Source organism: Larimichthys crocea, chromosome XVIII (genome assembly GCF_000972845.2).
Source record: "Larimichthys crocea isolate SSNF chromosome XVIII, L_crocea_2.0, whole genome shotgun sequence".
Taxonomy (NCBI): Eukaryota; Metazoa; Chordata; class Actinopteri; family Sciaenidae; genus Larimichthys; species Larimichthys crocea.
In genome coordinates this window covers 9,336,659-9,362,651 of record NC_040028.1, presented here as the reverse complement: position 1 = coordinate 9,362,651, position 25,993 = coordinate 9,336,659, and the positions used below count along the sequence as shown (strand labels likewise).

Here is a 25,993-nt window from a genome sequence, read left to right as displayed (position 1 = left end):
TTTTTAACATTTTGAGCACCGCTCTCCCATAAAGGGGCTGTCATGTCTGCTTCTTTTGACAAAGTTAATCTGACAACATGTGGTTCGTGTTCAGTCCGACAGTGATTGAAGAATCATGTCCCACTGTGGCAGGACAGACGATAAATATCCATATCCATAAATTTTGACAGATTCAATCGCCCCTGCATATACTATAGTTTTGAGAGCTGCGTGCCTGTTGTTGCCTGAGCAGTGATAGTCATCATGGACAAATACACAGAGGAAAGATGTCCCGATACATATCGACTGAGAGTTGTCAAATGTGTGGAAACACCCCACTAAATGAGGTGACAGATTGCAAATATTTTGACTGAAAATGAAGAGACATCAAGAGACAAAAGAACAAAATAATCTTGAAAAAGACTAATAAACACTTAGAATGAGAGCAGACAAAGGCTTCAACCAACAATTTTAATGTATCCACAATGGATTTCTTTCACTTGTTAATGCAGTGACATTTGTAGTGGGACAAAGTGGGTGATTTTATTCATATCTTCAGGTGTTCTTTTACAGCCAGGCCTACCTGACTCACTTTCTTGGCAAGGCACTTCCTTAATGTCCAGCTGCTCACTCAAAAGCCTCCCTTAAAACAGAAACTACAAACACACATAAAGTACTGCTATAGGATTGGCAATGTTAAACAGAGGTCATGTTACTTGGTATCTGTGAAATATTAAATAGCTTCCAAGAATAAACTGTTTTGTCATAGGAATACACAGAAAAAGACCAAATTTTTATCATTTCCCTGAAACATAATGGTTACTCACATAAGCATTATGTTGTGAATGCATATTGCCACGATTCCTCTCTATCTCCCTCTTTTGTCTTTTTTGGGCTCAGCAGAGGAACGTGCAATGTAATTTGAGCAGAGATGAAGTGAGCTTAACAGTAATTAACCAAATGGAAGATAACACAAAGAAGAAATGGGAAGCGAAGCGAAAGAAGCCAGATTTATCAGAGTAAAATGTAGCAGAGATATTTTAACTGGATGTGTCTATGTGAGTCTAGCTGGGTTTCACTTACACACACACACACCCACAAACGCATACACCCACGCGGCTCCTTAAACCTCAATCGCTACTGCTTTTGCTGAGAAAACTGCAATTTTCTTAAACTATGACCACCCACTCCGCAGCTGTGTGCAATGAACATCCTTGAAATGAAAGCAGACAGGAACACTGATGAATTTATAGACTGTTTTCAACCATTTCCAAACCACTCTGTGCCGCTACACACATCATTTAGAGATTTATATCTGATTTACATACATAATTAGCATAGTAATATAGAAAAAACTGTACATCCTCGAGCAGTGTCCCTTCTTGCCCACATGTCTGAAATCCTCAACCTACCAGGAAATAACACCTAAACAATTGCAAATACCAAAATAAGCTACAAGATGTGTTTGCACGAATGTTAATGGCTTTGGTTTTACAAAGACCAGCTCTGTATGGGAAAACTTAGAGATAAAAACTATGTCTGTCCTTTAGCTTAACAATATATCTAACGTAATAAAGTCATTAGGTGGTCCTTCAACATATTATTGGATAAATCAGCATATTAATTTTATACAATACACAATATTGATGAGGGGTAGCACGGTGGTGCAGCGGTGCATGGGTTATTCCCACAGTCCAAAGACATGCAGGTGAAGTCCAGCCCTTTGCGACCCTGATAAGCAAAAGCGGTTATGGAAAATGGATGGACAATATTGATGATAGGCTCCCTGTTTTCCAGCTCATCACAAATATATATGTTAATGAATATACAAAAGAAAATATTATTGACCAAAAAATTGGATTTTAGATGCTCTGAGTTTTCATTTGACAGCCTGAAAGCAATTATCCTTGAAAAAATGATTAGAACACTGATGATCAATGTATGAATAGCATTAAATATTGATTAACAGACACATCCATGACCAGGACATCTGGTTTAATCCCTCTCCTTAATGTAAAAGACATGACTGCATTCTTCCACAAAGGAACTACATTGATTGATTGCAGAACATTCCTAGGGATCAGAAAAAGAGAGAAATCTAATAATAACAATACGTATTGACTACCTACTATCTGGTTTTCAAATTTCTGCATTCAGAACTTGAGCCATTCTCTCCCTTGGCCTTAGGCTGTACTCATGTTCTTCGCAAACCAATTATTTCACAAACCTAGCAGCGATCCCTCAATAATTATACATGTGATAAAAGCCTAGTGCAGCTGCTACTCCTGATTTGGCTGATCAGGGGAATTGGAGCAATGCTACTGAATGTCCACTTACTAGAAATCACCACAGAACAGCTGAATGGCTCATCATAAAGAAGGGTTCCTCCAGGGTTTGGAGTAGGGGAACACATCCAAATTGAACTTGAAATAGCCTTCTACTTTAATTATACGCTACAATGACGGACTAAAATATGCTGTGCAAAAAAAACATGACCTTGACATTAATCTATTGTAATCAGACAGTTTCTCAAAAATTCCGTATAAAATCCACTTGAAAATCCTTTAGGTCAGTGACATTAAAAATGTGTCATTACCATGCTTTATGGCATTATGAAGGCCTCTGCTACAAGTGCAAAGACCCATTTTAGTGAAGACAGAAAGAAAGGCAGCTTCGAAAGAACAAAGCAAACAAATTACCTGCCGGCCCCCGGGTCTGCTCCTCACCAAGCATTATCTGTACTTCCATTATTTGATAGCATACGATCTAAATGAAAGTGGACAGAGAAAATTATTTTGGTGCAATTTTGCTATGACTAAGCCTCTGTTTACAGATCCAGTGCAGACAGAGGATAGGCGGAGGTACAAGATAAGCAGAGGCCTCTTTAGAGAATCAAAACCATGTTGGGCCAATGTCATTTGATCCCAGAGCATTATAATTAGTGATACAAGACTGTTAGATGTCTAAAGAGCAAACCTAATTTAGATTTTCTTCAGGCATTAACTTGTGTAATCCTAGCTGAAGCTTAAAGGAGTGGTTTTGGGGAATGTGCTCCCTTGTTCTCTAGGCGATATTTAGATGGAGCAACTTGACAAAACTTCAGGAAGACCAAGAAATAGCCTGACACATATCTTCATGTAAAACTACAAAATGTTGCTTTTACACTTTGTTTTGTTTTTTTTCGTACTGATTAAACAAGATATGATGCCTTAATTGACGAGTTTTAGAGGTGCTGGAGGCCATATTTCTACCTTTAGGCAGAGCTAGGCCAACTGTTTCCTGTCTTTCATCCAAGCTAAACTGACAGCCTACTGGCAATAGCTTCATTTCAACAGACAAATATGAGAGTGGTATAAATGTTTTGATCTATTTCTCAGTTGGAAAGCAAAAGGCATATGTCCAACTATTCCTCTTTGTCCAACTCTGCCCTTGTTAGTGTGGCTGACCCAGTCAATAATGTGTGATGATGATGATGGTCAAGATTGATCTTCAATATTTCTCCAAACCTGTGACATCTGTCTGAACTGTATATCTCCATGAATGAACAGATGTTGGGGCAGAAAGAGGAGGTTTTTTTTGGATGAGAACTATTTGGTGAGTTTGGAAATCAGTCTGTTCGAGCTGACACAGCAGCTGGTTGTTGTCACAGAAAATGCCAAGCAGGGAAATCTATTGACTGCTTTTTGACCACAAAGACACAGACTGTAAAAACTCACCAGCAAGCAGGAAATCCTGCTCAGTTGTTTTATCTAAATGTAGCTTGCTCATTATTTTGGAGTTAAAGAAACCATAGACTCTCTAACTTTGAAAATAAAATAAAAATAGTGTTCTACACACCCACTCTTTAAAACATAACCAGCAAACTGGTAACATTTTGTTTATAGTGGAATCCATTTATGAGCTTCTATCACGTCGTAACATTGTTACATCCCTTGCTTGAGGGTGTCGATTCAACCTTAACAGAGTAACTCAGAGGAATGTAAATACAAAAAAACTTTTGAGCAAAAGCCAATTAGTCATTGATTCCGAAATGCGTTGGCAGTGTGAGTTATGCGGAATGAAAAAGAAGATTCACTTTTCCTAATTCAATGACAGGCTTCAGTGAACAATTTGATCTACAAAGAGAGAGAGAGAGGGAGGGAGAGGCTGTGCCCAAAAGCCAAGTGAAGGTTGGCTAAGACTTCAAGGGCGTGGAGTTGGTGGGAATAAAAACTACTTGAGCCAGTATAATCAGAAACAAAACAATGCCAGGTGGTACTATATGATTTAAAAAATATATATTGCAGAGAATGAAAAAAAAAAAAAAGAAAAAACACCCACCTCTTTCAAGAACTATCATCTCAAATCAATGCGTTTTAGGTGCCCATTACAAACCATTATCAGTGGTGGAAGATGCTCTCATTTCCCCCATTCAATGAGTATATGAGTGAGCGTGCATTGTCATGTTGTTCATCAGATGGGACTAGTATTATCTTCCTCTGCCTCCGTGTTTTAACACTGCTTCAAATTGCCAAGATGTGAGAGTGACTGCTATTCAAAGAGTGACTCATCTCTCCACCATGGTGTACAAGTTGCACTTTGTGTGTATGTGTTTGCATGTGTGCGGCAGCAACGTCTATTATCCTATTTGTGATGTGGCACTTTCCATCAGTGCCTTTGCGTTATTTGGCTGGACTGGAGGCAGCGCTGAGCGGAAGCCAAACCCTCTGCAATCTGCGGTAATGTGTCGACTGGCACAGACCTTTATAGGGTTCTGACTGATAAGTGCTTTTAGACGCCTGATACCCATGTCAATTTTTAGACTGATGCTGCCAGCATTTTTGTGCTGACTTAGTTTTGACTATTTATATTGCAAAAGCTTCCCCTGAAGTACAAGGATGCGAGAAAAGCCTCAGTAACAGCATTCGGATCATCAAAGGACACTTAAACATGACTGTGAAAGCCAGACTAATGAAGACATGGATTTTTCTGCTCCATAAGGCAGAGTGACACAGGTTTCATTTCAAACCTCCCACACACTTAGTAATAGTTAGTTAAAAACAAAATCCAAACTGTTTTGTAGAGGATACATTTTTTTTGAAGTACCTAGGCTGCATGTAGAATATCTGTGCAATCCAGACAAAGGCTGACAAAGACTGTCAGGAAATATGATAAATGCAAAGCGAGTGTTGGCATTGTCACCGGATGCTCAGGACTACTTTGCTTACCTCCCACTGCCAGTGAGATGTTGGCTTAGATAGGAGCATATTCACTATTTATCCACAAGCTGTTTAGTTACACTGTACTGAGTTTTAAAAAATATATATAATGTCAAGTTTTATTATTAGGTATAGGTAAGGTATTGAACTATATCAATGTCTACCAGGTGCATGCAATTTTTTGCAGGCATGCACAGAGGATGAGCCCTTATAACTTTGGTGGGCTTCTTTAATTCACTTCAAGTGAAAGGATTCTCCATGTGAAGCCAGTAGTAGAAATGTGGTCGCACAAACATACAGGGTAATGATCAAACTTAACCACAGCACACTGTGAGGCCGTGAGGGCGTGGCTGTCTTCAGTAACAAGGCAGTCCTATGTCTCATCCAACATTCACTCCTGCTACAAAAGACACCACTCCTGTGCCGGATTATCTCTCACCCGTACCACTCATTCTCCAGTGTGCCTTGCTTTGTTCAGCCAGCATTCTCCAGTGAATCCTCTGATCTGCCTGCTTCACTTCATCTGTGATACCAGCCAGCCCTCAGCCACCACCACCTGCTTTCATAATAAAATCATTAAAACCGTATTGGCCTTCATCTCTGCATTTTGGGTCCAAATGCAAAAACTAAAATGTAATAACTGACTTTATTAGAACAAACAATGCATTTGACCTGTAGCTTCTTCAGGTTAACTCAGCAAAATGACTTACCTGTACTAACAGGTTTTTTATCTGATCATTCATCACATGACTAATTATCAAAAAGACAATAATATTACACAAAATTACAATTCGAAGATCAGTTCTGTGGCTGTCTCTATACACCTCTATATAGAAAAGGTGAATGCTAGGGGACCTAGTGTCTCATCTCTCACTGAGGGTGCCAGTTACCTGTGGAGAGAGATATGACTGAACAATTCACACACAAAAAGCTAAAATCCTGTGCTTAATGAAGTTCACAAGGTTCAGCTGTGCTAAGTTCATAAATCCAAAACTCCTCCCTTATAGGAGTTACTTAATCAAATTACCACCAATTGGATTTGATTGTTTTAAATGCTGAGACATTTGAGAGAAGTAGCAACTCGACATAATTGACATAATTAACACAATGGGCAACACAGAGCTTTCACCTATCCTGTAAAATACCTTTTTACAGGTATGGATTGTCATGAAATTTGGAACAGACTTTCATGCTATATCCATTTCCATTCAACTGCTTTGCTTCATGAAGCTTTTAGCTTTTGTTTACTCTGAGCCAGAGTAGGGGTGATTCAGCTTGGTGGTGTCGTGTTCCTGAGATGAAACCTGCTCATGCAACCAGAACATTCTGGTTTCGTTTTTTTTTTCATATTAGAGCTACAATCCTTGAATCAAAGAAAGTGTTACAGTACAACATCACTTATGCAAGATGTTCGCCTTCGGTAATCAAAAGGAGCACAGTGTTTGTTTACAGAATCGTCACTTATTTGAATGTGAATGTGTCTCAACATTTTAGTAATAATTAAAGCATGGGCGAACTGGCTCCATTAAACATGTGAAAAAATGATTTCAGTCAAAACTGTTTGTGCTTTTCTTTGCAATTTTATATTTGTGTGTGTGTGTGTCAATATTCACATAATTCAGTCCCACGTTTTCTCTGATCAAAATGCAAAGTTATAAGGCCAATACACCAACTCACACTGTGCGAACCAACCAACCGCTGTAAGCAATTTTCTAACAACAACCTCTGTTTAACCCTAACTGTGACCAAGGTTATTTTAATAGTCCTACTCAAAAGCTTGTTTTTGTTATTACTCAGTCATATAAATCCTGTTCCTGTGTGAAAACCTTGCCACACCAGTTTTTTAAGCAACATTACGTAGAAATTGTTGACGTGTGCTTATTTACACCTGCAACTTTAACTTGCCGTTGTTGCTCATTTACTCTAAAAAGCAGAAATTTCTACAGTTTAAGATCATCTAATAGTTATATTATAGGAAAAAGATTGTGTCTTAGACTGTTATGTTATGTCATCTAATATATTGTGAGTATTTTACTTTGTCTTGTCTCAATGTGCCCCTATCCTATAATTACTAAAATAATAAGAATGGATGGCACAGTCGTGTCTGTGTGGATTCTCTCCAGGTGCTTCATCCCACAGTCCAAAGACATGCAGGTTTCTTAGTGACTCTAAATTGGCCATTGAATGTGGGCGTGAATGACTGTCTCCATGTGGTGATTTGACCTGGATAATAAGTGAATGGTTGCTGAATGGTTGACACGAAGACTCTAGAAAGATTTCATAGTGACAAATTTAAAATGACTCTTAGGAGACGATGCAGTTTGTGGGGTATTTATGCATCCGCCCATACCACAAACTGCTCATTCATTATAAACATTTCTGTTTTGGTCCTGAACACAAACTGGTCCTTTTAAAAAGCAAACAGTTCCCTACAGGGTTAATAAACAACCAATAAGCCACTGTTGCACTTGTTAACATGTTCATTCAGCAGCATTGGCATTGGCAGCATTAGCTTTTTTATAAAAATAAATATGTATGTATGTATTTGTGACCCTTATTTTTTTAATATACATCCAAACAACCAAGCTTGGGACGGCCACACACAGGGTAGGAACACTGCAAAGTATTGAGAAAATTGAGTCTTTGCTTTTGACCAAAGGGACAATGGAACATCCTTTACCTTACATCAAAGATGTCTTGAAGGCTTAAAATAGGTATTTAATTACATCATCTTAACCTTTAGTCTAGAATGATTGTTAGTTAAGAATGATCTTAACCTTTAGTCTAGAATGAACAAAACACTAATGGTGCAAGTTGTTCAGCTTTGAAAGCTGAAGTAGAAGAAAGACCGTGCAGGGCATTGCATCTTATGTTGCTAAGCTTTGGGAATGCAATGTGTGTCGTTGTTGCCATTGCTCTAACAATGACTGTTTTATTTTGAACCAGAGCGCTGATCATGTCCTATTGACTTTAAAATAATCTCCACCATCCATCTGTCTCTCTTAATGACTAATGGCTGATGGTGGGGAACTGCGTACTCTAGTCTTATACAAGTATGACCCTAAGTTGTTTTTTGCTATCTACCTTCACTACTGTTCCCACGCTCTGGACGGAGCATTTGGTCCAAATTATTTGTGTTTTTCTTAATATGCAATTGTGTAGGTGGCAAAATAGCTGGTGTGTTTTTGGAAATAATGGACTGTAGTTCAGTAAAACAGAAAAATATTTGAATGCACTTATACCAAGTGATCCCTCATCCTTCAAATCTCTGATTGATCGGCCTTCTAGAAGAACTGCAGTTCAGATCATTGAAGTGATGCAGGAGTTTATACAAAAGGAAGTATGAGGTGAAATGATTGATTGAATGAATGTCCTTCTGTCTTCTTTTTTTTAAATCAACATGTATTTCAGGTTTGACACGAGTCACACGTTCGCAGACACACTCTGGTAATTCAAATGAGCCCTAATCACCACCAGTGCTGTGTTGTGACACATGAGAGGCTGGCATCTCTGCAGGGGTGTCATCACAACTTAAGCATCTTCTAATGATCTGATACAATGCATCCACCCAACTCCTACTTTACATCAAATACCCACAAAGCCAGAGGAATACAAGAGATGCAAACACTCAGATGAAAGTGATGGCAAACAACTACAGAAGATCTCTCAGAGGACCGTTTACACCTTATTATTCACAGCAACAGGTTCTTATGTTCAATCTGCTCCCTCCTGTGTGCAGCTCATGTTCTTTTGAGATAGACATTTTGCCTTATTAAGTCAGAAAATTTTCATAGGTGGAAACATGAGCATAGGTCAGTCTTGCATTAGTTTGAGGAGCCTTTAATTAGCATCTCATGAGGAAGGAATGGAGAATTTTGTACTATATATGCAGTGTATGAATCCCACTGTGGCATTAGAGCCCTATTTTTCAGTGGTGGGGGTACTGTGCACATGCATGTGCATACATGAATGTTCCCACCTATGTACATTTCAGTTCATACAGGGAATATCAGAAATTATGTGTGAATAAACACGCATATTGACACGTTTTATTATTACCCATGATTTCAGGAAGCTAAATCTAAAAAAGGAAAAAAAACAACAACAACAACAACAAAAAAAAAAAACTGTGGCACCAAAAATTACAATATTTTAGAGCTCCCTATAAATATGATAAATAATGCTGTCTGCAAAGCTCATGTCTCTTTCAGAGCTCTCTGTATCTGCCCTGCATTTTGAACCATGACTATATGAGAACATTACATGCTTATACTGTAAATTTGGTGGGTTTCCAACCTCTGCAGTGTGACGAATACAAATTTCTATATTATAGTCTCTCCACCGGAAGAACAGATAAGAAGTTTTACTTTACATGCAGTCAGGCTGGCCTTCAGGAGTTTCTGTTATAAACTTCTCTCATAAAAGCTGGTATTGTGTGATTTTAGCTTAATTACCTAAAATGCTCTCAGATATCCCTATTGTACCAAACAGCTCCATTTCTCTGTTGTTTTTAGTTTCCTCTTGTTTCAAGACAAACACATTATGTGGCCACAAAAACAACACTGAATAAAACATAAGATTCTCAGTGAAGAGGCCATGCTGATGTAACCCCCTGTTATTGTGAGCTATTTAGAAATCTAAATCTTTGCTAAATGAATAGCAGAAAACACGCAAATGTCCATTGTCTTGCAGAATACCTGCAGTTTGTGAGGCCTATCTGCTGAACCTTGTTACATAACCAGCGTGACGATATAGAGGAGTGAATAAAATAGGATGTACAGTAGTAGGAGTACGCAAATCCTATATTTTTATTTTACTGCAAGCTTAAAATAATGTTCCTTGTCTTTTAAAAGCACTGCTTCACAATGTGTTTTTGTTGATGGAAACACATGAATATTGGGCATATTTTAAATGCAGTGGATATTATTTGAAGACAGTGATGATTGCTGAATAAATTATTACCACTCAACATTAATTCAAAAATGGTCTTGGATAGGCAACGTATAATTGTTAATAAGCAAGACAGCTGGGTAAAACGGCTGATTTTATAGAGTTCAAGTCAGTGGCAAGCTCACACGCCTGAGTAACGTGTGATGACAATTCATTAATTGTGCTGCTTAATCTTCAAAAGTGACAAGATGTGAAAAAATAGCTCATTAGCAACGACAATGTTGACTGTAAATTTCTCCTTTAATGGATCCTAATTGTGTTTCTGTGTATTACAGAATGGAAATGAAAATGTTTGGTGTTTTAACAATTTAAAACAACTAAACAAAAAGATGGAAAGATCATTAGACATTTAATATTTGGCAGTGAAGAATTGGAGGGTCAAGACCTGTCATGAATATGATGCCTCTCTAAAATGGGTTAAGCTTCTTCCAACTCCGACTGGTCTCAGCACTGCCTGTACAAAACTCAATTTCATGAGTTAATGAAGCATGATATTATTGTTTATTCTGGACAACTGCATGTCAAGACCCCGAAAGAGAGGATGCAGTTTTGCTAAATTTGATTATTATATTTTGTTATTAAGGCATTTATAAAACAGCTTGACTACATCCGATAATCTGACTGCTTGGACTTTCTTGCCACCCAACAGAGAGAGAGACAGATCTTTTATATTGTACATTCTGTAAGCGATCTTCATTTTCAGAAAATAATCCTCTTATTCGTGACTTCTATTTACTAAGCAAACAGTAAGACTTAAGGAAAGTAAGGATTATTGAAATAGGCTGCCAGTAGTGTAGAGTAAGGTATTGTAACATTTCCTCTGATTTGTCTATAGATATTTAAGTATCTATAGAGGGTGTTTGACATCTCATGAACATACCCTTACCAAGATGTTTTGTGCCTAAACCAAGGCTTAAAGATCTAGTGTGTCAGATTTAGGGGGATCTATATGGCAGCAATTTAATATAATATGCATAACTATGTTTTAAATAGTGATTAATAACCTAAATATAAGGCTCATTATGCTTTTATCACCTTAGAATGAGGCCTTTATATCTACAGGTGCTTTGTCCACAGGGTTGTATCAAGAGAACTAGATACAGCTTTGGAGAAGGGTTCTGTTTATTCTTATGAAATCAGCTCAATGGCACATAAAGCCAAAATATGTTCCTGGGCATAAACTAGAGATTTCCACAACTCACGCACAGCCAATTTGCTATCATCCTGTTTAGCCCTCTGCTAGCTTGCATGTGGATTAAATGTGCTGCTCTTTCTAGACTTTTCAAATGTTATTGAATGCATCAAACTGTTACAATGAAACAATCACTTTGCTGGGGTTATGGTGCTGTCAGTACATGGTTTGGCCACTTTATCAAACTGGCATGAAAGCCTGGAGCCTTTCCTGTGGGTTTGCCTCTTCCACCATGTGGAACCATTGCAATATCAGAACGAAAATAAATATTGGCTCTAGATAGTGGCTTTCACATTTGTCAGGTTTCATGGTCATTGTAACTCTTTTTAGTATGAAAGACTACACCTGAAGATGCCACTAAATCCTACACACTGCTCCTTTAATCACCATCAGAAAATTCAAATAAAATATTACTAGACAACCATTTGGTTTCGATTCCTCTACCTCTATTTTCTCTGTATCAAATGAACATAGTAGTGCACCCTGAATGCACTAACCATTCAAATGTAAATTGCCTATGCAGCCCAATTGCATATGAAAAGACTGAGCTGCTATTTCATGCTGTGCTTGTTTATACTAACATTAAGCTTATGACATATAATGGAAAATTTAGACAGACTACTAAAAATTTCATGTCATGTTATTTTATGCGTGGAATACCATATTAATGATATGATAATGAATGGTAATTTGTGATGGGGGGATCATTCCCTCTCTGCATAAATCCTAAAGCTTTTGAATGCAGTGCAAACACGGGTTAAGTTAAAATGTCTAATTTTCTAGCTGTGGCTGAAATATTCAAAATATATTCTATTAGTGAGTGTAAACGTTTGCTGAAAAATGATATGATCGAGCACTGAAACCACTTACTACAGAGCTAGGGCTGTAATACACAATACAAAAAAACCCCAAAACAAATACACATCTTGCACATGGTTTTCCCCACAGGATAATTTTAGGTTTAATGTTCCTCTGATCTTATTTAAAAAACAAAACAATGAGTTAATTAATTTACATTCAGATGGTCTCTCAGTGGTTCACAAAGAAGAAAAAAAAGCTAATTTCCCTCATGGTGTTGTAACTTTCCAGAGTTACTCAAACACAATTCTCTCGGGCAACATAAGGGCTCTCACCACCCACTGCACAGCTACTAGACGAGGAGCCCGAGAGCAACTGCAGCAGATGTATTTCAAGAAATGTATTCCCTTTATTTTTCTGCGGTGTGTTTGAAACTAGTGTACTGCTGTAAATGCTGTTGTGTGGCTGCCGGCATTGTTTTGTCTGTTTAGTCTGTCATTTTTATAAAGCCGGCTTTTCCAATGGCTGGTGACTTTGTTTTGAATGTTGTACAACCACAGAGGAACTCCCACTTTCATGTTAAAACTTATCTCTGAGGAAACTGAACATCTGGAGTGACTTGCCGGGTCATTCTACATCGTGGTCGAATTTACGTCCGATCTTCATCTTAATTAAATGGAGGTTTTTTCTGTATTATTTGACAGCAGACATTTTGTCTCCAGTGACTAATACGAGCTTGAGCTGCACTGAAGTGTTATTGTAGGCAGCAGCCATCATACCGCTTCACCACCGTAGTTAAGACAAGTGACTGCAATGCTGAACATGTCCAGATTTATTTAAGATATATATATATATATATTTTAATGGAGCAAAATCTCCCAAGGTGAGAACATTTCTCATCAAGATTCATTTGTCTCAAAGAATGTGAACAAAGTATGATTTCACCAAGGACAAATAGAGATTCATCATCCATTTATCAAACACACGATAAATTGTCCATTGGATTCATTTTGGCTTCTGTCTTCTGTCTCAATGCTAAATAAATGCGCATCACCGAATCAACCCACACATCACATCCGACTGTCCACACTTCTTTTCAATCCCCACAGCACGCTGAAGTGAATCTACATGAAGTGAATCTAGCAGTCAGTCAAGGGAATTTGAACATCAATCAGTGATTTCTTGCAGGAAGCAAAGTGACTACACATTTACATAACACCCAGCTAAATAAACAGCAGAGAGCACCAGTGCTCAGAGGGAGGTGAGTTGAGAGACTGAGGGAAAATGAAACACAACACCTCCAACTTGAGATCAGGAGCCAGCTTGTTTTATAACCAGTGTTTTCCAAGTTCCTAATTATGACCATTATCGAAATCCCTAATATAACCAAAATTATATCAACTGGCTCATTTTACAGTAAGGGAATTCTTCTGTACCTTCATATTTTTTTTCTGTCCTCTGCATGAAACCTGCATAGATTTCACACTATCTCTGTAAAATAAGTGAAGTACATGTGAACTAACTCGTTAACGTGAGCAATGTGCACATTTTAGCCATAGTGTGTTGTTGCTATAAACTCGCACAGCCTCTTCTAGAGCAAGTGGGCATAAATATAGGTCTAAACCTCTAGATCGCCCTGCATACCGTTTGACCTACTGTACACATGCACATCAGATGATTCGGAGAGTTGTCAAAAGGTCTTGTCAGACTTGAGTGGAACACTAAAAGGTTTGAAGTGTTTTAATCCGCCCTCTTCACTGTGACACATTATGAAAAAGTGGCTTCATTTATCCACAGAAATGCTTGGGGATAATCCTTCAAAGATCAGCTAATCATAACCCTCATTAAAAGACACTGCATTGTTTAATTAGCCTATTATGATACATTTCATATCCATGGCTTATCGTTTTCATGCTTCAATACTCGTCAAATTAATAACAAGGAAGTGTTAACTCATCAGGAAAAAAAAGAATAGGAAGAAAATTGCTGAGTGGTTTTAGTGTTTACAAGTTCATTTAAAACCTCATAGTTTAATACCTGTGGATCACTATACAGATAAAGTTCTAAATATCCTATTTTTAGTCAATTTCCACCATATGGGATATCCATAATTGGGCTTCATGAATAATATATAAGGAGATTCAAATAAGGTCACAATGAAACATTGTGTCTCTGATAAAATATTACAGGGAAAACATGTCACATACTAGACATGACTAGAAAACGCTTGTCTCCTTATTAGCCTTGGTTACTGGAGGGCTGTTATTACTCTTATCTTGTCTTTACACCTCCTCTTTACTGACGCACCTCTTCAGCTCTTGTCTATAGCCAAGAAGCGCGCTCCCGTGTGCGCGCCTCCGCCCCCCCCTGGTTCGGCACACAGTAAACGGGTGTCGGCGTTGAGCGTCGCTGAGCTCTGAATGGACACTAATAGGGAATGTAATATTCTTCTGCCACTGCCTGGTTTCTTCTGTCATTTAATTTCTGCAACGGAAGCCCGGTGAGTTCATATATTTTGGCAGGTTGTGTCATTTATGGAGGGACAGGCTTGTCAAGCAGTTTCTGAATTAATGAAGCGAATTTGGGAAGTAGTTTCTGGACAGGCGCTCTGTGTCATATGCGCACATTAGGTTTAATTGTTATGACATAATTATGCCGTTGTCATCCTAACTGGCTTTTAAATATTATGTGTGAGCAGACACTTTGCCTGCACCTTTATGCTGAGCATAACTATTTTAATTTCATGTGATAAACTTGCACACAATGCATATGTGCATCTGCATCTTTAAAAAAAATGTTTATTAACGTGTCTGTGGAGTTGGATACAGTCACTATTTTTCTCTAATGAGTCCCTCTCTGATCAAAGACAGTGATTACTCTGCCCGATAATCAGATGGTGATTTTAATTATGTGTAAGAGAAAAAAAACAAAAAAACTAATAGAGCTGCTAAAGAGTGATTTGTCTGATTGTTGTCAAGATCCAGAACTGGCTCACCAACAGGGTGTAGTGATGATGAGAGTCCTCTTCTTCTTCTGGAGGGATTATGTGATCCATGCAACAGATCTCTACTGGCTGCATGTGTGTTTGTGAATGTCCAGTATGTTCCCATATTGTGTCTGCTCAAAATGAACTTGGTGTTGACTTAATTAAAAGTAAGCAACATGTCCTCCAAAAAAAACCCTGCAGGAATTTCACCTGGGAGTCTGTTATGCTGCAATTAAATGGTTCTTTGACCAGCGGCAGGTCCACTCGTGGGAGCTTTCGTGGATCAACACATGGAAGATCAAACCCACAATGTTATATGAAGTGTGATCAAGAAGGAGTGTTTATGTGTGCGTGCTTTCTGTGTGTGTGGTTGAAATAATATGGGCTCTGAATGCGAGGGGAGTGCGACTGTGTTGCAGCTTTGCAGGATTCATTTACTGTCGGGCTGGGTTGGTGTGATAAAGAGACAGTGAGGGAATCACAGGGGTGAGTGAGCTGCAGGCTTTCTCGTATACATTTCCAGGACTATGCATGTGCACACATCTGACTGTGTTCATCTGTGTGTCCATGCACAGCCTATTTCCAAATGAGAACGTCAATATTGGATGCTTCTGCAGAATCCCAGATTATGTTCAGTGGCAATGCTTTTTTTTCTGTTATGTTGTTTTGAAATGTCCAATGGCAACATTTTTTTACAACAATTCTTTCTTCCAGCTATAGTATGGTTAAGGTTAAGGGAAAACCTCTGGGTATGGCAAAGTTTTGTTAGTTATGCAACAAAACCACCACAAAGGTTAGGGAATAGCCGTGGTTATACTTAATAGAAATGTCATGTCTGTGACAAGATGCAGTTAAAACACTCATCCACGTTCCGAACTCCAAACCCTGAGCAGAGGTTCTCAATTTTCATTTCAGCCAAGGACCCATAACAAGGCAGAGAATCCATCAGGAACCAACTGAAGTATGTCCTTTGGAATAGCCTGACATACCTATTTTTTCCACTTGTGTAGTTTTAGTTATGTGAAAGAACAACACGAGAGAATGTCTTAGAAAGATATTAGACACAAAAATATGGGCAGAATCTCAAGACAGGATACCAATGATTTGTCCTTGAATAAATCTATTGATTCGATTGTTGAATTATTACTTTCTGACAGTGTCAAGAATTCATGGCACAGCTGTTGTATTGGATGACATTACACTGAACAGGCACACCCTAATGAAGTGGCTAGTAAGTGTGTATATATACCACGGACCATTGGGTGGCACCTGATTGAGAATCACTGACATAAAGGACAAACCACCTCCTGCATTGGAACTGGACACTGATATTGATGTAAATATGGACATAACTCCCAGGATACTTGGCACGTGCATGCATGGCTACGCTGTGAATGTCCTCGCAGTTAAAGGAATGCTTTAATTTATGCTCAATAAAGCCAACAGTTTCATTGCAGCAGAGGATAGGATCGAGGACCCTTTCATTTAATGACTTGAAACATTAAAGACGGTCTTCACGCTGCGCTCTTTTTGGCTGAGGATACACATTTACTTATGGTACTTAATTACAGTGGGGGCGTTGAGTGGATAGAAAAATAATGGACAACAGTGATGAGTAGCGTAGAGTCAAGCCAAGGACATGTTATAGCTTGTGAGGCCATGGAGGAGAGGCGATTCAGTGTAGTTGATCCAGTAGCAACCTACCCAAAGGGCTTTTATATAAGCATGCAACAGTCACATTTTTTCTGTAGATACTGTGTACAGATCTGATACCAGTGGTGTTTTTATTCCGTTTAAATAGAACTATTAAACTATTTTAAATGTAGTGTGAGACAGTAGCGACATATTCTTCAGTGTAATTGGAGACATCAGTGGTTGTGCTCGTACATATCCATCATTTATATTCAAGGCATGTTTGAAGACAAGAGTAGAGTGTGCCAGTAGTTGTTGGTTGTATGCAGCGTTTGCCTTCTTCCTCTTTGTATTCAAATGTCTTTGAATCCAATCTTTGCTTGTGCTCTTACTTGCTTCTGCAAGCACCTTATTTTATTAGCACAGAAAGAATATTAGTGGAGAAAATGTACAATTTACTAATAATAATCTGTATTTATGTATTTCCTAAAGAGGTTACAGTGCTTTATAAAGAAAACACCTACAGCTCAAGCTATAAAATAGAGCCGAAAGAAAGGAGAAGCAATAACAACAACCGAAAACATAAAAGACCACATTCATAATAAGACCATTTAGCAAAAGCAAATGGAAAACATAAAATAGCAAGGCTGCAAACAGTGACACATGTCAAGCACTTACCAAAGCTCTCCGCTACACTCACTCTCACAGAGTGCATTACAGGAGTCTAGGCGAGAACAGATAAAAGCATCTTGACAACTTTATTTAAATGTGCATATGGCATCAATATTTGCACATCATTGACCCCAAAACGGAGTGTTACCGCAGCTGAGGAATCCTCTGTGAACTTAACACAGTGTGTTTTTAGCAGTATACGCCAAAGGGATAAGAGAGAGGAGAGCTCTATGCGTCTACTGAATCACCTGTTAAATGGGTACTCTGGCAGTGTGCTATGAATATTTCACAAAGTTCGACTGGTAAACTAATTTATGATAGAAAAGTAGCGAATTTAATTGAAAAGAGCCAGTTTGAAGGTGTAGAAGGAATTGTTGCTTTGTTTTTTTTTTTACAAATATATTTCATTAGTATTTCCCGTCTTGTTTCCAGAGGAGTGTGTGCAGGAGTGGTGTGAATGTCGAGCACATGTGTTTTGTTTATAGCCTAGTGAACTGAAAGTTTATTGATCTGCAATAACACTTTGTTTAAATGTTAAATGGTTTATAATATCTGTAGTTTATATGGCTAGTACATGGGCAACTCTACAGCTCAATATATTTAATTAGACCCACTGCTTGTGTTTTTATACTGCTGGTTTTGCTCATGTCGCTGTCAGCTATTTGCACTACAGATCAAATCAATGCAACCACCCTCAAGGTAGACGGCGTTATGTTCTTTGACTGGGTGAGTGAGAGACTGAGTGTTTGCATTGCTGGTGTTGACTCTTAAATTTCAGTTCCTGTGACAGAGCTGTACTTCATAATATAATTTATTAAGGAGGCTGTTCTAGTCTAGTCCTACCATATTAATTCGATTGATGAGAAAAATACATTTTTCATAAAGACCTTGGCTTATGTAGCTTTTAAGAATAACCTACTGACTGAGTTTGCTCTTGGTGTCTTTCTATTTTACCCTGGCTGCTAACAAAGACCAGACAGCCATCTGATGTACAGCTTTTCATCAATCAAAATCTGTCTAGATACGTCTGACCTTCTGTCAGATAATAAAGATGGGTCTTTTTGAGCTCTAGGTTTGCTTAATGTGTCTGTTAGCACTGCCAATTGTAAAAACAGCATAAATGCTTCTCTGCAACCTAAAAGTCCAGGAATCAATGTTTAATTAATTGTCACCGATCCACGCCAGATGAGAATTCAAATTAGATGTTCGAACGCCAGCATTAGCTGCCAAAAGTATGCAAACGCTAGACAGCTCTCATTGTTTTTTCATGGAACTTTGAAGACACTGGAGAGGTCTGACAACAGCAAACAGACCCGTACTACCGCAGGGATTCTTGTTTGTTTGCCTTGTTTGTGATGTGAGACAGCAAACACAGCAACAGATTAAAGAGACGGATGGAGGGAACACCTATTTGCTTACTGTGGTCTTGTTAGCTGACATTAATTCTGGGATTATACAGTGACAGACTTTGTGAACTACCTAACTCTGAATAACCTGTAGGGCTGACATAGACATGAATACACCATCCATCAACTGGCGACGTGTAATAGGGTGGTCACTGTCCAAGAGATGATCTCTCCCCGTGGCCTTTTTACAATAAATTGACTCCTAATGGAACAAGAGTGAAAGCCTAAAGCCCTGTTAGAGGCACTAGCTGTCCATTTCATTTAACAAAACAAGGATCGATGGGATGCTCCTCCGTTGACCCCAAGATTCTGCCTACACGGACTTTGCCAAATATAACCAGATGGTGTTGGATGCTGTAGTTCTTCTTGGGAGGACAGTTTCTTTCCAGTTTATCAACAGGATGTTGAGGTATTTTAATGCTTCACTGATACAATTCATGTCACAGTCCCATAGCAGTTCATTGATGTCCAATGTAACACCATGAAATTAACAATATGTCCAATATAACCCAAGCTGCAAGAACAAACCATGGCTTTTATGTCTTGCTTCCATATTTACATTCTGTAATTGCTTTCCTGTCTGTCAAATACTGATATATATTTATGAATAATAGATCACCACCAGAATCAAACAACAAGCAAAAAGTTGCTTGTGGAAATCGAGAGCTGCCACACACCAGTAGTTACAGAAAGGGTGCATGTTTGTTCCGTTCTTCTCCGACCACCAACATCCGCATCCTTAAAGCTGAGTTGCTATGCCAAAAACACCAATTTAGCACAGCAAACTATTCTCTCTGCCTACATACAGTATGCCTTTATGTAAAACAGCTATCAAATATGATCCGCACAAAGGACTCATCTCAGACCTTCTGCCATTATCATAACCTGGTGGCTAAAATTCCCACTCTGCTTTGATTATTCAACACAAAACTCAAAATCATTCCCCTCACAAACTCTGAAAGATTCATGGGTAGATTATTTCTTCTTATTATTATTTCTACACAAAACACTAAAAATGCATTTTCTGAATCCAAAGATCCAGCTGATATGTTTCTAATGTAATAAATGTTATTGCTAGGTGAGTTTGGGATCCAGACACGACTCTGGGGCAAGTTGTCCAGCCTTGAATGGTGAGATCATATAAGCAATAAACTCTGAAAAGGGGTTCAGTGTTTTTATCAGAGGCTTATTCCAGTTTCTCTCTAAAGTTAAGGTTAAGAATGACTTCCAGTTATGAACTGCCTCTGCATGTAGTTCAGCTCAGTTTCAGCTGGGGACTGGCACACAAGTTACATGTCAATTCAGGAGTTCTTCATCAGTCATTGAGGGTAAAACCGTTGAATCAATTCCGAATGCTCGATAGATGAGCAGTACTTGATCTGATGTTGCGCCCAGTTTTATTGCCTCGGCTGATTCACACATGTAAAAATGTTTTAAAAAAATAATAAATAGAGCTGATTGGGCAGCACTTGTCCATTACTCATCCCATGAGTACTTGCAGTGACCTTGACGACTCATTCGAGTTACTTTCAAAGCTGTTATCTTTGTACTGCATTGTGTGGGAGTGCTGTAGATGCAGGCGGGATAATGTTTGCGCATGAGTATTGGTAGCTCTAAATTTGATAAACTTCTGGATGTGCACCACATCACTGTCTTCATAATTCTAATTGATGGTGTGTGTTTGTGTGTCTTTGTAAGACAAACAAAGATAGATGATATAGATAAAAACGGGAAATATCTCATCTGGTTATTCTGTTTCCTTAAAGAGTTGTCAGTTTTATTTTCCCCCGAAGTATATCTCTTTTATTGCTCTCTCAAACAGAGGTTACAAATATGACGATAAACTCCAAATTCAATTATTTTCAAATGTTTCAACTGTGTTTGTTTGTAATATAAGACTGTTCCAGCTCAAAAGTCATCAACATAAAATTCAAGCTAATATTTGACATTATAAAATTTTGGTCTGGAGTTATTGAATAAAATCAATTAGACATAATTCAACAATAAGGAAATGTAACTAAGTAAGGGTTGGGTTGGTTAATGGTGGATTTACAAGAAGCATCCATTAACTGACTTCCTCATTGCTCCTATTTACAATTAAACTAATCGCCCATTCATTGCCAAAATCATTTCAGAAGAATCTCTTAATTGGTTTATATTATGACTGTAGAGTGTAGTACTGTGAAATAATCTTGACAACTCCCAGGTTTTTCCACATTTCAGCAAAATATTTTTTTGTATGCAAGCCCAGAAACAACAGTCACTAAGACACAAGTACATAAACAATTCAGTGACATAAAATATACCAAGTTTTATATGTTTACCTATCTTCTAATTTTCGCAACATAGCATATGATAAGATACAAGTGTTGCATGGTCCTGCTAACCTTTTGTTTACTCATGTATTTAAAAACATGCAAAACTCATTACTTATTAACGGGCTTTAATGGTTTGTGTATTGTGCATGGAACTTCATGCAAGCATAAACACTTTATGCTTCTAGTAATACATATTTAAGTTTTAAGTGGAAAATCTCTACTTAGTTTTGTTTTTGTCAGAATCTTTTGGTGTTTTTTTTAATCAATACTCACTGCTAGTTTTCAATTATTACAGACCAAATGTCCTCTATCCTTTATCATGTCCAGGGAACCTCCTTCATATATTAAGCACTAATCTGCCCATTTGAAGATGGCTGGAGTCTACAGAAACTCATTTTCTTACTCGAGTCATTTAGAGCTTTATTTGTTCCCCAGTGATAATCCAACGATGCATCAGGTACATCTCATGCTTTTTAGATGAGTCATTGTCATTATCGTACAAATGAAAAGTTTATGTTGCATGAAAGAATGTAACGGTGCGAGGATAAGAGGACAAACGGTATATGTATGCAAATGTTAGACTAGATAAAAATCATTTTACACAACAGGATTTTTCACCTGTTAAAAATTTGGATATTGACCCATAAACCTCATTTTTTGTATGGCATTCATTTTATAAGCTCTGATATATAACTGCAGTAATGTGAATTCACTTAATTAAAGATTATCTGTATTAATGTTAATGTCAGTTCAGTATATTTCAGTATAACAAGAACTGATGGGCAACAAGTGAAACTGTATTAAAGTGAACTAAAATGCATGTATACATACATAATTCATGGTGTTAGTGGTCGAGCTGAAAAGTAAAAGAAAAACAAAACAAGCAATACATACCATTGCATCAGATATATTTGCAGGCCCTTAATCTTTACAAACAGCAATATTTCACCCGAGCTGGAAGGCTCTTACGTCAGAGTCTAACCCTTTGCTTATAAAACAGGAACTTAGAAATTCACCACTCCATCAAGATGAATGACTGAAAGGAAAAATTGTTCTGATTTGACTGAGTAAAGACGACCATTTGTACTGCAGGCAAATAAGATTTGATTCTCAAGTCAGATCTTTAAGTTTTTCAGATTAGATTAGTCTCTCCAGACATTACCAACCTACCTGCGGTTGCTGTGGCGACGACGTGCATGCTGGTGACTTGGTTTTCCGGTGCAGAAGCAGCAAGCACTTGGAATTCCAACTTTATGGCAATTACACTGCATTTTTCCGTGTCAGAGGTATTTTTTTTTTCCATGTTCCAGGCACAATGGATTGCAGCTGAAGCCTTCCCCAAAATTGCCAGCAGACAATTTAATTCAGCATCTGCCCACAGACAGATTGTTCTTGGTTTGATGTTGTCATTGCATGTCACGTTGCAGAGCAACACAAGAGACAATCCGGACTGAGACATACCTGCAGAAATCAGATTGGAATTGCATTTCAAGCAGCGTCCAAATGTGGCTGGAAAAAAAAAAGTCTGAAGAATACCTAAATGTTATGGATGAGATGTGCATGTATTTTACTTACTTACTGCTCTTTCTGAAACTCATCTTAACCAAAGGTCTTATTTCAGGCCTTTTCAGCTAACTCTAACTTTACATTTCAAAAAGAAAAGAAAACATACTTAAGCAGGTAGCATAATGACTGAGCACCTTTGCCTGACAATAGCATTTCATCTATGTGAGAAACATTTTTCAGTGGATATTATCAGCTGCTAGTGGTGAGCAGAGCAAAGGCTAATGGAAGTTGGTTCCTGGGTTTGTTCCTGGACTCAATACCTTCTGAAAAGCTTTAATCCTGATCACATAATTCAATTGGCAATTTGTGATGTATTCAAACCCTGTGGTTATGTCATTCGCAAGCATATTTCAGTTATAAAACCTGCAGGCTGCTGCACTCAATGCATTTTCTCTTACCTTGCAGGTTTTAATCACTCATCTTCCAACAATGGAGAGCATGCAGTTTGAGTCAGCAGCATATCAAAAGAAAAAACGAGCAATCTAATTTACTCTTTCTGAATGTTCTTCAGGTTTTTCTATAAACGTAATACACGCTACAAAGCGACAATCCCTTTGCATCGAGTTCTCCACACTGCTTCTCTCCCACGCATAGATCCACCTAGAACGATAATAAACAGAAAGCACGTCAAGAAACTGCTTCTTTTTTTTTTTGCCCAGTTCTTATCCTGCATTAGAACATTTTCCAACATAACTCTAATTAAAACATTTCATATCCGAATGAGGGTGTGACCTCTGCCAGTAATCTTGATCTGCAGCAACCAACTAAAAGGAGATTTACTGAAAACATCGGTCCATTTCCAAGAAAACTGTTAACCCTTCCGGTTGATGCATTCAAAGACAGTTTGACCTCTGAGAGTTCAATTTAGAAAACCTCTAAATTCACGTTGTGTTGATGTTAACCGAATTCTTGTATGAAAGAGAACAGATAGTGAACATACCATTAAAGAACCCTAAAAACTGCATTTCTGCATGGACAATATTTTCCACATGCAGCATCCATCAGTTTAGCTTCATTGCCTCAACCCGGTGCATTTACATTAAGGTGCCCTGGTTACAGGGTAACTCTTGTGGAAATACATGGACACTGGAAAAGGATATTAGCTCCTGCTGGCTTAAGGAACTATGCATGACATGCACTTAAATGACGTCCATACATGAGGCATTTTCAATTAAATTAAATTCATGTTAATTTATTAATTCCATGCACCCTACTACATGTATGTGCATATACATATGTGTGTGAGTTACTGTTGGGCAGATAATTATCACTCCTGCAGCTTTTTGGAGCTTTTTTTTTTTAGCATCTTTCAGCTTATTGTTAGTTTTTTATTGTGAGGTTCAGGTGAATATTGTTTGTGCATTGTGAACAGGAAGCACCAGCAGTCAACACATCCTGATGATGTGCCAAAATGTAAAAAAGAAGAAAAAGAAAAAGGCTCGGCAGCAAACACAGCGAGTAATGAGTTTGAAGTTCAGTGCTCAGACATTCGTCAATGTTCATCCTCAGAAACGTTTCATCAGTTTTCCTCAGATTAGGTGTGCAGTGCAGAGAAAACCTTGACTGATTCTACAGGTACACAAAATGCATTTTATCTCCACCATGCATCCGCAGTCTCCTTTAAAAAAAAAAAAAAAAAAAAACTCCAATTGATATAATTTTGTCAATTTTGTCATTTTTCTTCATAGACCCTTTAGAAGAAAAAAACAGCTTTTAAAGAAAAACATAATAAGGCTTTGTGCAATTTTTCCCCTAACCTCCTGCTCTTCAGTTTGAAGTAGGGGTTTAGATACATATAATATTATTAATTCAGGTACATGATTAAAACAATATACAATAATACTCTGTTGGCCACATCCATTTTCATATAATCTGAATATGAATGCAGGTATTTTTATCACTTAAACAGAAACTGTAACTTTTAAATTCTCTTTGCCAAATCCTTTTTTGAGGAAACAAACGCTAATTTTCAAAATCCAACAAAAGAGATGTGACAGCCATTTATTCTTGTCAATGGGCAAGTGAAATGCAAACATAGACCAGGACATCAAAGTCAGTAAAAGTGTGTTTTATTTTGACAGTGGATGAATGCTTAGCTGAGGGTACGAAGATGGCAACAAGCAATGAGGACTGGGTGGCTGCGTAAAAGTATCTGCCAAATCCGAAAACAGCCAAGGGAAGGCTGGTGGTGGTTTGGATGTAGCAATGGACAGGTAGGCAGGTAGACAGGTTGGATGACCCTGGGAGGCAAAAAAACAGATTACCAGAAGAACTAGCATAGGTACAAGCAAACAAAACAACTGAGAGGCCTGAATCACAGTAATGACTGAACAATCTGGTGATGTCTGAATGAATGGGCCGGGGTTACATACTCTATGAATGATGAGAAGATCAGTTGGAGGTTCAAGAGACAGGCCGGGAGACAAACATGAGGAGAGAAAAACAACAGGGAAAAATAATAATAATAGTATTAGTAGCATTGTTACAACACAAAAGACTTTCATAGTGGAGACTGTTTGCACTCTGTGTCCCACCTGTTGTTAGGTTTCAGCTAACCTACCCTTGGTTCTCTCGGTTGTCAATGGAGTTATGGAATTTTCTATCCTTAGGTTACACAAGGTTACGTGTGGGCCTTGAGGTCCTCAGCAGTATTAGTTGTTTGGCTTTGATTGAGAACAGTAGTAGTGCCAGTCTATCTCAACACTGTGGTGGCCAGGGTCAAAGAGACCTATTGCTGCCTTCCTAGACATAATAGATAGCTTGCTGTTGACGGTCCAATCTGTGTCTCCAGACTAGAATATGTTGACAATAACACCTCCATGAGTAAAGACATTCTCTTTGACTAATTCTGGGCGTATAGTATTTGTGGTGTTATCTTGGGGTTTAAACTCTATTCACCAGGATGAGTTGGGCAGAATGTGAGACTGACTCAGGCACTTCTGATGAACTTTGAGAGTGTCTCTAATTCTCCTTGGTCAAGCATCAATAAATAAACAGCATAAGACATCAGAGGCTCCTGAACACTTTCTTCCCTCCTGACCTCACTATTGACCTTTGACTTTAGCAATTTCTCCACAACAATGTGACACTATTATCCAAGCTTGGTATTGTTGCCATTGTTTAAGTCTTTTGAATTTGTGGAAATGACGAATGGTGACTGGTTTAACCAGTAAGATAGAATCTCCTCATATGTTGCTATGCAGCTGTGCAGCTTGCATCACGTCACACAGTATTGTGCAACATGCCTTATATTATTACTATCATAAAGCAATATTAGCTAGCTAGCTATCTGGCTA

The 25,993-nt window shown here is 38.1% G+C and overlaps 1 protein-coding gene across 2 annotated transcripts in view; it reads left to right on the top strand.

The window, feature by feature from the left end:
* Positions 1–14,490: 14,490 nt before the first annotated feature.
* Positions 14,491–25,993, top strand: part of htr1fa (5-hydroxytryptamine (serotonin) receptor 1Fa) — a 30,847-nt gene continuing 19,344 nt past the window's right edge. For both annotated transcript variants that reach the window (XM_010730489.3, XM_027290834.1), the window contains exon 1: positions 14,491–14,617. The gene's annotated coding sequence lies outside the window, so the exon portion shown is untranslated. The remainder of the gene's footprint in view (positions 14,618–25,993) is intronic.